This window comes from Peromyscus leucopus, chromosome 2 (assembly GCF_004664715.2).
Source record: "Peromyscus leucopus breed LL Stock chromosome 2, UCI_PerLeu_2.1, whole genome shotgun sequence".
NCBI classification, from domain to species: Eukaryota; Metazoa; Chordata; class Mammalia; order Rodentia; family Cricetidae; genus Peromyscus; species Peromyscus leucopus.
Genome location: NC_051064.1, coordinates 11789678 through 11803576, shown reverse-complemented (window position 1 = coordinate 11803576; position 13899 = coordinate 11789678). Strand labels below are relative to the sequence as shown.

The 13899-nt window shown below is 38.9% G+C and overlaps 1 protein-coding gene across 5 annotated transcripts in view; it reads right to left on the bottom strand.

Moving 5' to 3' along the window:
- Positions 1–13899, bottom strand: part of Wwp1 (WW domain containing E3 ubiquitin protein ligase 1) — a 121061-nt gene that overhangs the window by 92958 nt on the left and 14204 nt on the right. For all 5 annotated transcript variants that reach the window (XM_037202376.1, XM_028885168.1, XM_028885165.2 and 2 more), the window contains exon 2: positions 11494–11589. The gene's annotated coding sequence lies outside the window, so the exon portion shown is untranslated. The remainder of the gene's footprint in view (positions 1–11493; positions 11590–13899) is intronic.

Genomic DNA, 13899 nt, shown 5'->3' with positions numbered 1-13899 from the left:
AAAAAAAAACACATATGGTATTGGCATGAAAACAAACAGGTGGATCAAAAGAATCCATTCAAAGGCACAGACATAAATCCATACATCTATGAACAACTGATTTTTGACAAAGAAGCCAAAATTATATGATGGAAAAAATAAAGCATTTTCAACAAATGGTGCTGGTATAACTAGATGTCAGCATGTAGAAGAATGCAAATATATCCATATCTATCATCCTGCACAAAACTCAAGTCCAAGTGGATCAAAGCCCTCAACATAAATCCAGATACACGGAACCTAATAGAAGTGATAGTGGGAAACAGCCTTGAATGGATTGGCTCAGGAGACAACTTTCTGAACAGAACACCAATAACACAGGCACTAAGATCAACAATTAATAAATGGGACTTCATGAAACTGAAAAGCTTCTGCCAGGCAAAGGACACCATCAATACGACAAAATGGCAGCCTACAGAATGGGAAATGATCTTCACCAACCCATATCTGACAGAGGGCTAATTTCTAAAATATATAAAGAACTCAAGAAACTAGACATCAAAACATCAAATAATCCAATTAAAAAGTGGAGTATAGATCTAAACAGAGAATTCTCAACAGAAGAATCTCAAATGACTGAGAAACAAAGAAATGTTCAACATCTTTAGCTATCAAGAAAATGTAAACCAAAATGATTCTGAGATTCCATCTCAGAATATCTAAGTTCAAAAATACAATTGACCGCTCATGATGGAGAAGATGTGAAGCAAGTGAAACACTCCTCCACTGTTGGTGGGAGTGCAAACTTGCACAGCCACTTTGTAAATCAATATGGCAGTTTCTCAGAAAACTTCAAATCGATCTACCTCAAGACCCAGCCACACCACTCTTGGGCACATAACCAAAGAACATTTGCTCAACTATGTTCACAGCAGCTTTATTTATAATAATGATAACCTGGAAATAATCTAATGTCTCTCAAGCAAAGAATGAATTTTTTTTTTAAAGTATGGTATATTTATACACTGAAGTATTACTCACCTGCTAAAAACAATGACATCATGAAATTTGTAGGCAAATAGATGGTACTAGAAAAAAAATCATCCTGAGTGAGGTAACCCAGACCCAGAAAGACACACATGGTATGTGCTCATTCATAAGTGGATATTAACTGTAAAGTAAAGGAGAACCATGCTCCATTTCCCAGACCCAGAGAGGCGCGGTATCAAGGAGAGCTCCGAGAAGGGAAGCTCAGCTCTCTTTAGGAAGGGAAAATAGAGATTTTGTGGGTGGACTGAGGGTGGGTGGGGATCAGACCAGGGTGGAAGTACAGAAAGAGATGACTGCAAATGTGAGGCATTTTGGGTGAGGTAGAAAGCAGTGCAAGGGAATCTTCCAGGAATCTACAAGGATGACCCCTAGCTAAGACTCCTAGCAATAGGGGATACATAGCCTGGATTGGCCATCTCCTCTGACCAGGCAAGGCTTCCAGTTGAAGGATTGGGACACCAACCCAGTCACATAACCTTCAGCCTACAGTCTGTCTGTCCTGCCTATGGGATGTGTTAGGTAAGGGTGGTGCAGAGATTGAGGGAGTGGCTAACCAATGACTGATCCAGCCTGAGACCCATGTCAGGAGAGTGAGCCCACACCTGACACTGCCTGCAGTACCAGGACCCAGAGGCTGAATGGCTCAGAGACCAAAAAGAACCAAACACAACTGGAGAGAAAAAAGATGTCTTAATACAAAGGGGGGTGCTTAGTCTTACTGCAACTTGATATGAAAAGATCATGTCACATAAAAAGAATACAATAGGGCTGGAGAGATAGCTCAGCAGTCATCCAGAGGATCCAGGTTCAATCTCCAGCACCTACACAGCAGCTCACAACTGTCTATAACTCCAGTTACAGGTGATCTAAAACCCTCTCTGGCCTTCAAAGGCAATAGGCACACATGTAGTGCACATACAAACATTCAGACGAAACACCTACACACATAAAACAAATTTTAAATCAAAAGAGAACATAATGCACTTGCTATGCTTCCTTGGGCTCTCTTTGGCTGTATCCATTTTTTGAGACTTGTACTGCTTCTGTTTGGTTGGTTGTTTTTTTTTGAGGAGCTCAGAATTCAATCTAGGGCCTCACAAATGCTAGGCAAATACTCTAAAACTAAGTTACATTTTCCTTGTATTTTATTTGGTTTTGTCTTATGATTCTGAATATGAAACAAGAGCCTTCGCATGTGCTCCAACACTAGTCACAGCCCAGGGCCTTCCATTATTTTTAGTGGGCCTGAGATTATTTTTAAATGTCTTATAAAATGTCCCTAACTTGGATCTGGCTGTTCTTTTCATTATTAAACCAAGTTTGCAGGATTGGAGTAAAAGGCAACCACAGAAATATTTTTATTATATATCATTATAAATTTATTTATACTTACTGTATATCAAGGACATACTTTAGAAACATGATTATGATGCTAATGCTAACCTTGATCATATGTCTGAGGAAATGTGTGTCTTATTCCACTACTGTAGTTGCTTATCCTCTCTTTCCTATGCTGTGGTCTGGGAGGAACTCACTATGGGTAACCTACACTGGAAGTATGGAGTAAGTTATTTCCCACATCCTTGAGAACAGACAAACATATTCTAGCTGGAGAAGATTTTTAAATGGGAAAATCAACAGCCTGGGCTGTATAGTGGTAAACAATTTCAAAATAAACTAATCCCCCAAAAACCAAACAAGAAAGAAAGAAGGTAAGGAAGACAGGGAAGGAAGAAAAATACCATAGGTTTAAAATTGAATGGATGCTGGACAGTGGTAGCTAATCATAGAAGAGGCAGGCGGAACTCTATGAAAGATCCAGGACAGCCAAGGTTATACAGAGAAACCTTGTCTTGAAAAACCAACCAACCAAACCATCAAAGAAAAAAAACTAAACAAACCAAAAACCTTGAAAGACAAAATAACGATATATATATAATCCCAGAAAAATGAAAACAAGACAGAAAATGACTTAGTTTTCAAAACTAGTGAAGGACATTTATCTGAAATGTCAAGAAACATTGCATTTTTTTTTAAAAGTAATATGAAGAAATTCTTGTTTAAGAAAATCTAATGTCCTCTTCTGGCCTCCAATGGGTACCAGGTACACATTCAGTGTACCTACACACATTCAGGAAAACACTCATGCATGAAATAAAAACAAGTTTTTAAATAAAATAATCAACCACTAAAAGTCTCTTTGGAGAACATAGAAGGCATGAAAAAACTGCTTAGATAAACCAATAAAGTATTATCAATAGCAAGCCTTTACTTAAGAAATGAAAAACTATTAAGAACCTATTATTATAATTTTAATTATAGTTTAAATGTGGAGACTTGAACAGAGATAAAGTTACTGCCCAGCAGAGGTACTACAATCTGGCTGAACATTAACTATAAAGATTTTTTGGCAGATTTTCAAGGTTGGTCATAAAGAAATGGGAAGACAGTTTTCAAATTATAAAGGAAAATACAGAATAAAAAACAATTCAATCAATCAAAAAGGTTAGAAAGCACAAATTAAGAATTCATATATAGAAATAGAATAAACACACAAATAAGAAGATTGGGAATCGAGAGAGAGAGAGAGAGAGAGAGAGAGAGAGAGAGAGAGAGAGAGGGAGGAGAGGAAGGGGAGAAAAAAGAGAGGAAGGGAGGGAGGGAAGGAAGGAGGAAAGAAGGAAGGAAGGAAGGAAGGAAGGAAGGAAGGAAGGAAGGAAGGAAGGAAGGAAGGAAGGAAGGAAAAGAAAAAGAGGGAGAAGGAGAGGAAAAGAGAAAGGCAGGGAGAAGGAAGGATTATTAAGGAAAAGAATACAAGGTTCAGTTAGAAGACATAAAGCCAAACAAAATAAACAAAATCACATATTCTTTCTCCCAACATGATGATTTAGCAAGAAAAAATAAACCAAGGGGAATCCTACTTCCTGATAAATGCCTTGCTAAATATGCCTCAAACTAATCGGATGAAGTAATAGAATGGATGACCTAGGAGAAGATGTCTTAGCCACTTGGCAGAGTGATGAAGACAGCAGGTAGAGGGCATCTCCATCTGACCACTAAATCCTGCCCATTATTCCACGGGTGGTTTAAGAATCTAATATTAGCCAGTGTCATCTTCACACTTTTAGACATTACACTGCTTTCTAGGGAATCTGATTTGTGATGTGACAGAAACCTCCATTAAAGAATTCTTTGGAGCACTAAATATCAATCAATGAACCACACAAGCCCAGCAACCTAGAGAAGTCAGAAGGCTCTGATTACTTCAACTTTTTCTTTTGTGAGACAAGGTCTCACTGGGTAGAGTAGAACTGCATGTAGATAAAGTTCTGGCCTCAAACTCACGAGAGTTCCATTTGCCTTTGCCTTCTGAGTTATGGGGTTGAATACATTAAATTTACTGACCAGGATTCTATACTCACTGCCCTTAGCATCAATGAAGAGAGTTTTTAAGAAAGAGATTAAGTTGATACTGCTGATCATGTACAGGACAAAGACAGGGACAAGTGATTGTTCTTATGGCCAAGACTGAATTCAGGATAATGATTAAACAGATACAGAATGGGCAGTCGATCTTGCCAAAAATAGCTTTCATGAGTCTCAACCTAGAAAAGAGGCAATGATCTCAAAACTTAGAAGGTAAACATGATTGTTATGGAAACAACAGATACACCGATTGCTATGACTGAGGTTCTAAATACTAAGATACTGGGGTGACTCCTGAAAAAGAACTTGACAGGTGTCTACTGTAGGAAGAGGAAGTATGGTGTAAGTGTGGACCACTAAACTGCCTACAGCAGATGGCACAATCAATTGTGAAACTGCAAAGACAGTGACCCATGGGATGACTACAGGAATGGTAACATTTCAGGGTTTTTTATAGTGTGACAAGATCTCTCACCACACAGTTGTGTTTGATGCAAATAGGATGCCAGATACTCACTGTTACCAAAAACCAACCTGGAACAACAGCTCCTGAGTTCACTCTCAGACCAATTATGATTGAAGACATGGATACTCAATGGGAGCAAGCAAAGCAAAAACAACCTTTATTAAAGATACTGGAGGAAATTAAGAACATAAGGGAAAATAAGAGAAACTCCCAAAAGTGGAAAGAGATTCCAAGAGAGGAAAACGCATTGAACTTCTTTGTCTAGTGATTTTTATAGAACTGTGGCAAAAGCCGGCCAAAGGCTGAGACAATCACTATGAAATTGATTAGTCCTCTAGGCTATCACGGAATGAGCCATTGGTAGGGTTAAATGCTCTATGCATGTCTCCTGACCCAGCCAAAGAGATGACTGTGTTCTGTTCCCGTGAAGTTAACCAGTTACAGGTAGTCAAGCCCCTCAATCCTGCTTTGTCCATCTCTGACTCCAGCTTTGTAAGTTGTTGACCTTGACTGTCTGCTAGCTATTAATTATTATATTCTGGCTAGTGTTGCTACCTTCAGTCTTCTGGTGTCTCTATGCTGTTAATTACACTAAGCTCTCTTTGCTCCTCAGAGCCACCAGAAAGTAGCTACAGTGTTCTTATTAACTCCTTACTTACAAAATGGTTTGGGTCTCTTTTCTAGGATATGTAGAAACTTCTTAGAAACTACTTTTACTTAGTCTGTTATAACTGACTGTGTTAGAAGCAAGAAAATATAAAACAGCAATAGTGCCTAACATATATTATCAGGGGTAGGGACAAGTTTCACAGAAGACAGCCTGCCACTCTACCAACACTGGCCTGTCAGTCTATTCTTCTCTTATGTATCCTAGGCTATCTCATACTCAGCTGTAAGCTCTTCGTTTTTCATTCAGCTCTTTTAACAATAACCCTAACCCTTCCTTTTAACCAGAGCTCTACTTTTCATTGCAATGTATATGAACTATTTGCAGTTTTCACAATGGGCCCTTTTCCCTTACTACCTACAAAGATCTAGAACACGAGAATCAGTAATAGCCATCCCTCCCAAAAACTCAAATGTGAAGCTTCAGATTACTCCTAAGTCAAATGACTCCTGCTGACACTCCCCAATCCAGCCCAGCAACTTTTGTATCTGAAAGACAACACCCAATGACTAAGTAGAGGCTGAGAAGTAGAAGAGCAATTATGGAAAAAACAGGAGAAATTGAAGTATCAGTGAGGTGAAACACTAGGATGATGTTGTCTAAATTGGCAAAGTGAAGAAATCTAGAAATTGGAATGACCAAAGACAGGAAATGAGGCATCTGAGACTGGGGCCTTAGCCACTTTTGTGAGGAGTCAGGATACATGAAGGAGCGTGAATAAGTGGAAGACTCACTACTCTCCAACTTCAACTCTCCTAAACCTGATGTGGTTTGAATGAGATGTTCCCCATAAATCTCAGGCATTTGAACACTTGGTCACTAAATGATGACACTTTTTGGGCAGGACTAAGGGGCATGCATGGCCTTGCTGGAAGAAGTGTGGCAGTGTAATTTCAAAAGACTAGTGCCATTTCAAGTTAGCTCTCCGTGCTGTCTGTGGTCCTCGATGTGAGGTTTAAGTTGTTGCTCCAGCAGTTTATTTCCACATTGCCACCATTGTCTATTATCTCTTAAACTCGAAGCTCCAAATAAAATCTTTCTTCTGTAAGTTGCCCTGGTCATTTTATCATAGCAATAGAAACACAACTAAGATACCTTAATAGCAGCTAAAAGTTGAGACAGCCTCTCCAAAAAAGAACATATGGAGAAGTTAACTCTCTGCTTGATCTTAGTACTCACACAGCTCAACTTCTCAGAAAGAATCAACCAAGAGAATGAGAAACAGTAGGCCCTTTGTAGGATGAATGAAGGCAACGAGAGGATCCTGCAACAAAGTAAGATCAAGACTGCAGCTTTATACCTGGGTCAAAGAAAGCTGAGGGACGTCCGACTGCAAGCTCTGTGCAGGAATATGCTGCTCTCTAGGCTGATGGTGAAGAGAAAGACCTTGCCAAATAGATGCCGACACCCATGGTTTCTCCTAATCAATATCTATCTATCTATCTATCTCTCTCTCTCTCTCTCTCTCTCTCTCTCTCTCTCTCTCTCTCTCTCTCTCTCTCTCTCTCTTTCAGAGCAAGCCAAATCTCTAATCACAAGTCAAAACTTATCATCTATTAGTGGTGTAAAGAAGCTTCAAAGATTATAACAACTACAAGAAGAAAACTGACTATTGCTGGAGATCAAATTTTTCACATTTAATCACAGGTGAAATGGACAAAAAGGGGGAGAATTTAATGAATAAAACAGAAATTTATGTCTATTCTAATTCTTAGTAAATAAACACTCTTCTTAAGGACTAAAGGAAGTATAAAATTACAATACAATAATGCAAATTTCATTGAATTTCAAATAATGTAATTTCCTATTCTCTGACCATAATAAATTCAACTAAAACTCAATATCAAATTAAAAGCTACTTTCAAAAACTTTTTAGAATTATGTTCATTTAATAAACCATAAGTACAATTTTCAAATGAAAAAGAAATGAATGTCAAAAAAATTACATATAAAAGTTTGTGGAATACCAAGCAATTATGCTTATAAGCAAGTATATACAGCCTTATCAAGTGACCTAGGAAAAAAGAAATTGAAGTCATGAGTTAATTAGGCATAATAAACCTGAGAAAAACAGTAAGGAGATGATAATAAACTAGAAAAAAAGTGATCAAAAGTATCTTTAAATAAAGGCAAAGATAGTGGGGGTGGGGGTGGGGGGCTCAAGACAGTATAACAGCCCTGGTTGTCCTGGAACTCACTTTGTAGACAGGCCGGCTTCGAACTCACAGAGATCCACCTGCCCCTGACTCCCAAATGCTGGGATTAAAGGCATTTGCTACCACACCCAGCTCAAAACATATTTCTTAGAAAAAAATCCTCCTGCTTTATGGAAGAGAGATGGCTCAGCAGTTAAGAGCACTGAATGATGTTCCAGGGAACCCAGGTTCAATTCTCAGGCTGTTCCTTTCCTTTTAAGAGGTCATTGTACAAGGGCAAGAAGCACAGCCTCCTTCAGGCCCTATAGCCCAAGGTCATGGGCGGAGCAAATATCACTACACTGCTTAGCTATTTCCTCTGAATTGAACCATTCCCTGCTGGAGGGAAGAGGGAGATTCATAAGACTCTGGAAGTTAAGAAAATGTAGGCTTAGAAAGTAAGACTCGTAACTTCAGACCTTTTTAAGATTCACGAGATCCCTTCACCAAGATTATGCAATCAATAAGCAATCGCTGAGGAGGAGAACTACCTGAAAATTGGTCAGAGAACTAGCTCTAAGAATGCAGTTTTTATGAGTTGTCACCCACGCTAGGGTGATGCAACTACAGAGATATTCATGTTCTTCAACCATGCTCTTGAAAATAACCCCAATGAACTCACTGGTTCACCAAGCTAGACTTGGATGCAATTGTTTCTTTGTTCTGTTGTCAGTGTTCTACCGGGAAAGAATGGATGTTTGTTCACGTCTCCCAGGAAAATTAACAAACAACAGTGAACAAATGGATAGCAAGATTGATGAAGAAACAGAGAGACCTACCTAAAAAAAAAAAATGCATGTAAGAACATACCTGTGTGACAGATGTAGTAATACAAAACTAAAAGGAGTTTGAAGGGCCCCAGATCTGGAGCTCTCTGAGAGCCGAGAGCTTAAACACCAAGTGTAAGGAACCAGGTGGTGGAAAAGTCATGACTCACTGGAGAGCCCTAGCTAGCAGCAAAGAATAAAACCCAGGCTAGACTGAAAATGGTATGAAAAGCTCTGAGTGCAACAAGAACAGAGAATTAGCTGCAGCCCACAATGATGAAGATGATAAAACTATCGATGACTGTCTATGGAGCCTGCCATAAAAGCGGCTGGACAACCGCAAATAGAAATCACAACAGTAGATAGACTATGGTCCTCAAAGTATCAATATGGAAAAATATGAAACTAAATCTCTACCTCATATCGCTTCATATATAAATAAACCAAATCAGGATGTACTAACAATGAAAATATAAGATGCAACCTAGCAATGTAAATATGCAACAAATTGATATTGTTTACATTTTTCTAGGACAGAAGGGCTTCTTAAACAAGACATACAAGCCTTACTAACCAAGAGAGAAAACAGAATTTTGATTACATGCAAGCTGATAGCTTCTATTTATCATAAAGCATAAAGAAAACTATAATAACTAACTTTTCAGGGCTGGCAAGATGGTTCAGCAGGAAAAGGATCTTGAGTTTAATCTCTGAGGACAGGATCAATTCCTGCAAGTTGTCCTCTGACCTACACTCACAGGCCTAGACACATATCCTGGTGTACATACACACACACATACACACAGACACACACACACACACACACACACACACACACACACACACGATAAATGTAATAAAAGTTTTCACTAAAGTATAAAGAATATCAAAAGACAAGCTATGAGCTGGGAAATGCCTGTAAAACAAAAATCTAATTAATGATTAGGATCTAAACTATGTAAAAATGCTTACAAGGACTGTCAAAATAGGTCAGTCAGTAAAGGACTTGCCTTGCAAGAGCAAAGACCAGAGCGCAATCCCTAGAACCTATGTAAAAAGTCAGAGAGGGTGGTGCAGCCTGGCTATCTACATAGTGAGTTCCAGGAAAGTGAGAGGCCTATCTCAAAAATAAAAGAAGACCCAAAAATGGGGATTGGGTGAGAAGACAGTATCTAAAGACAACAGCTTAAGTTGTCCTCTGGTTTCCACTCATGCACACACAGCATGTACATGCATGCTAACACATATATGCATGTATATATGACACAAATACTGTCTACAAATAATTTTAAAAAAGATAATACATCAAGCAAAGTGGCAAACTCTTGACTGGAATTTCACAGACAAGGAAACTTACAGAATGGACAAATGCATGAAGAAATACAGGATGTCACTGTCTACCAAAAAAATACAACTTCAGACTACAGGATGCTATTTTCAAGTTTTTAGAATAGTAAAAATTAGAAGAGTTAGAATGATATATTGGCAAGAAACACAGAATAGTAACATATCTAATAGATGCCACAGAAGTATAAAACTGGTAAAATCCTACTGAAAAATAATTTGACATTACCATGTGAAGTTGAACATTAATATGCTTTTTTATGAGCAATTCTCAATTTTGTAATAAAATACTTTTATACTTGTATTTTACGTAGAACCATCCTACATAATAAAAACAACAAAACTAAATCTATTCAAACCTCCACTGGCTAATTGGGCTAATTCACATACTAGAGCACTATATCATAGTGAGAGTGAATGAACTACAGCTGTAGGCAATGACATGAGTGAATCTTAGAAATGTGCCGGGTGAGCTGGGAGAAAGACAAGACTTCTGAATGGTAACATCTTCCTCTCCCTCAGCCTTACACCAGTACTTAGCACTCTGTCACCAAGAAATTCTCCTAATCCTAACAGCAAAGAATGAAAATGGTTTTTTGCTTGTTTGTTTGCTGGTTACTATAACCTCAACTTTAGCTTCTAATTTCCTTTGAAAATGCCATGATTCCATAGCTGAAAAAGAAAACCAAAAACATGGGTAATTGTAGATGACAGACCCCAAAAGCCTGCAGAGCAAACACAAAATTAAATGAAGCACATTTGAAAGCTGCTAAGGTCCAAAGAGGCCACCAAATGGCAAGCTGTCACTTGACTCTTTGCAATTGTTTTCTGGTTATAAGTCTGAATTTATATCATTTACATAATGTGATGCTTCTATGTGGCCTTTTATCTTCCAGTATTTGCTTGAAATGTATAAATATCTGTAAATTCGATGTTTGTCTAAAATATAATACTCTGTGCAAGCTTTAAAAACCATGTTGAGTAGATACTGTGGTGGTTTGAATGAGAATGACTCCCATAGGCTCAAGTGTTTGAAGACTTGGTCTCCAGTTGACAGAATTGTTTGGGAAGGACTAGGAGGCCTTGTTGGAGGAGGAGTGTCAACAGGGGCAGGCTTTGAGGTTTCATTCCCTTCTGCTTGTGGATCAGGATATGAGCTCTCAGCTGCCACTCAGCTACCACCATGCCTTTGCTCTGCCAACATATATGCTAACCCTCCTGAACCATAATCCCAATTAAACTTTCTTTTCTATGTTGCCTTGGTCATAGTGCTTTTTCACAGCAATAGAAAACTGACCAAGACACATAAATTCGAAAGCATTTTCTTTTTGCATTAAAAAGAGATAAAGTCAGGCCCAGTGGCACATGCTCTAATCCCAGCATAGGAAAGAAGAAGCAATAAGACTGAGTTCAAATCTGAGGCCAGCCAGAACCTGCCTCTCCTTTCCAAGTGCTGGAACTAAAGATGTGCACCCTGCAAAAATATTTTTATAAAAATACATTAATTAATTTATATAGGTATAAGAAGTAACAATCAACATACACTTAGTTTGACTACTAGCTACAAAATTTTCACTTACAACAAAAGGGGTCACTTACTGTGTATCAGGAATTGTGCCAGACACTGAGGATACAAAGATGTACAAGATACGAGTTCTTCTGTCAAGGAGCTCATAGTCTGGCGAGGAGAAAACCCTGCAAACACAAAAGTTTTCAGTGTGACACAGAATGCCTAATACTTCCTCTGGAGCACATAAGGAAAGCAGACAGCCTTCAGTCAAGGAGTGGGGCCATCACAGAGAAGATATCCTGCACATGTAACTCCAACTGTCACTTTTTATTTTATTCTAAAGAAGACTGGTGCCAGACATCTTGGCACACACATTAATCCCAGCACTCAGGAGGCAGAGGCAGGTGGATCTCTGTGATTATTACATCCTGTCACAAGAAACAAAAACAAATTATGTGTATGGGTGTTTTGCCTGTGTGGTTGCTTGAATAGGCTTGGCCCCCATAGACTCCTGTATGAATGCTTGGCCCATAGAGAGTGCAACTAGAAGGAAGTGTACCTTGCGTGGCCTTGTTGAAGAAAGTATGTCACTGTGGAGGCAGGCTTGGAGGTCCTATATGCTCAAGCTAGGTCTAGTGTGATAGTCTCCTTCTGATGCTGTGGATCAAAACAGAACCTTCAGCACCATGCCTGCCTCCATGCCACCATGTCCTGCCATGATGATAATGAACTAAACCTCTGAAAATGCAAGCCAGCCCCCAATTAAATGTTTCCTTTATAAAAGTTGCTGCGGTCATGGGGTCTCTTCATAGCAACAGAAACCCTAACTAAGACAGCCTGAATTTATATTTGTATACCACATACATTCCTGGTGCCCATGGCGTTCAGAAGAGGATCCCCAGAAATCAGAGTTACAGAAAGTTATGAACCACCATATGGGTACTAGAAATAGAGCCTGAGTCCTCTGAAAGAATACCCATTACTCTTAAGGGCTAAGCCATTCACTAGTCTCAGAATTCTTTTTATATATGTGTGCATGTGTGTATGTCACATACATGCAGATGCTATGTGCTCTCTAATTTCAGAGTACTACAAATACAGTGTATTGCCTATATTTAGGGTTCCCTTATATGCTCTGCAGTTGACTAAAAACCCTGTGGCATTTTCAAAGGGTTGAACTGGACAAAATCAGCTTAGATGGACATGTTGTCTCCTCTACACATAGCGTTTAACCTAATCTTTGGCTGAATATCCACTTTGTTGAAAAGTTTGGGGAAAGTCAGACTTTTCTATTTGTCTTGTCTCACTTACTCTCCGAGTTCCTGAATCTGAATGGACTCTACAGTCTTTCTCTGTTTTCATATGCTGGGTACCAAGTACTACTGGGAAACAGTCATAGCAACATGCAGATTGTTGTCCCTGTAGGTTTATGAAAAACACCATAGTAATATTGCTTAGCTATGGTTGATCACTTTTCTTAGTCCTCTCAGTAATATCAGAATATATTCAGAATATCTCCTCCATGAACAAGCCTGTTGTCTTCTATGATTAATACCTCTAACAAAATTACTCCAAATATTTCTTCTCCATTGACTTAAGCCTAGCTGTCTCTGATATGGGGATAGTCACAGGTTTATTTTGAACATCATACTCCAAATGAAAATTGTCTAACTTCTCAAAATTAAAATAGCAACTAGCTTTTGATAAGTGGTTGTTTTGAACTATGCAGACACTCATTTCAAAACTGGGGGAAGGAAGCTAGGTATGGTGGTGCACACCTTTAATCCCAGCACTCAGGAGGCAGAGGCAGATGAATCTCTGTGGGTTCAAGGCCAGCCTGGGCAACATAATGAGTTCTAGGACAGCGAGAGCTACATAGTGAGGCCCTGTCTCAAAAACAACAGCAAAAAGAAGGGGAGGAGGAGAAGAAAATGGGGAAAAGGTTGTTGTGATTGCTGAGAATGGGTCTCACTATGTCACTAGGGAGCTCAGACTGCCCTCAGATCCTGAGTGTTCCATTTACAGAGTGCACTGACAGCTCTAGAAGATGTACCTAACTGCCTGCTTACTTCAAGATACCACTGTAAAGTCAAAGCAATAAAACAAAATAACAAACAACACTTCCCTCCCCCCCAAAAAAAATCTGTTTAGAATGACCTGAATTGTCTGCACACGCAGCACATACTGAGCATAGTATTAAGCCTTTAGAAGGTCAGTGAAATATTGTCCCAACTCCTTAGGCCTGCATCAATCAATAAACATATGCATTGATTGTCTAATCTGTAAAGAACAGCACAGATAGAAAAATAACAGAAGACAAAGTCCAGATTCACCAACAGGGAGTATAGTTTTGGAGACAATATTACAAAAAAGGAAACAACCCAGTAACAAGATAGGGCTAGAGCATCAAGTGCTAGAGAAGCTTGGCCCAAAGACAGGGAACTGAAAAGTTACAAATCCTGAATTGAGGCAGTTATTGTATCAACAGCACAAAA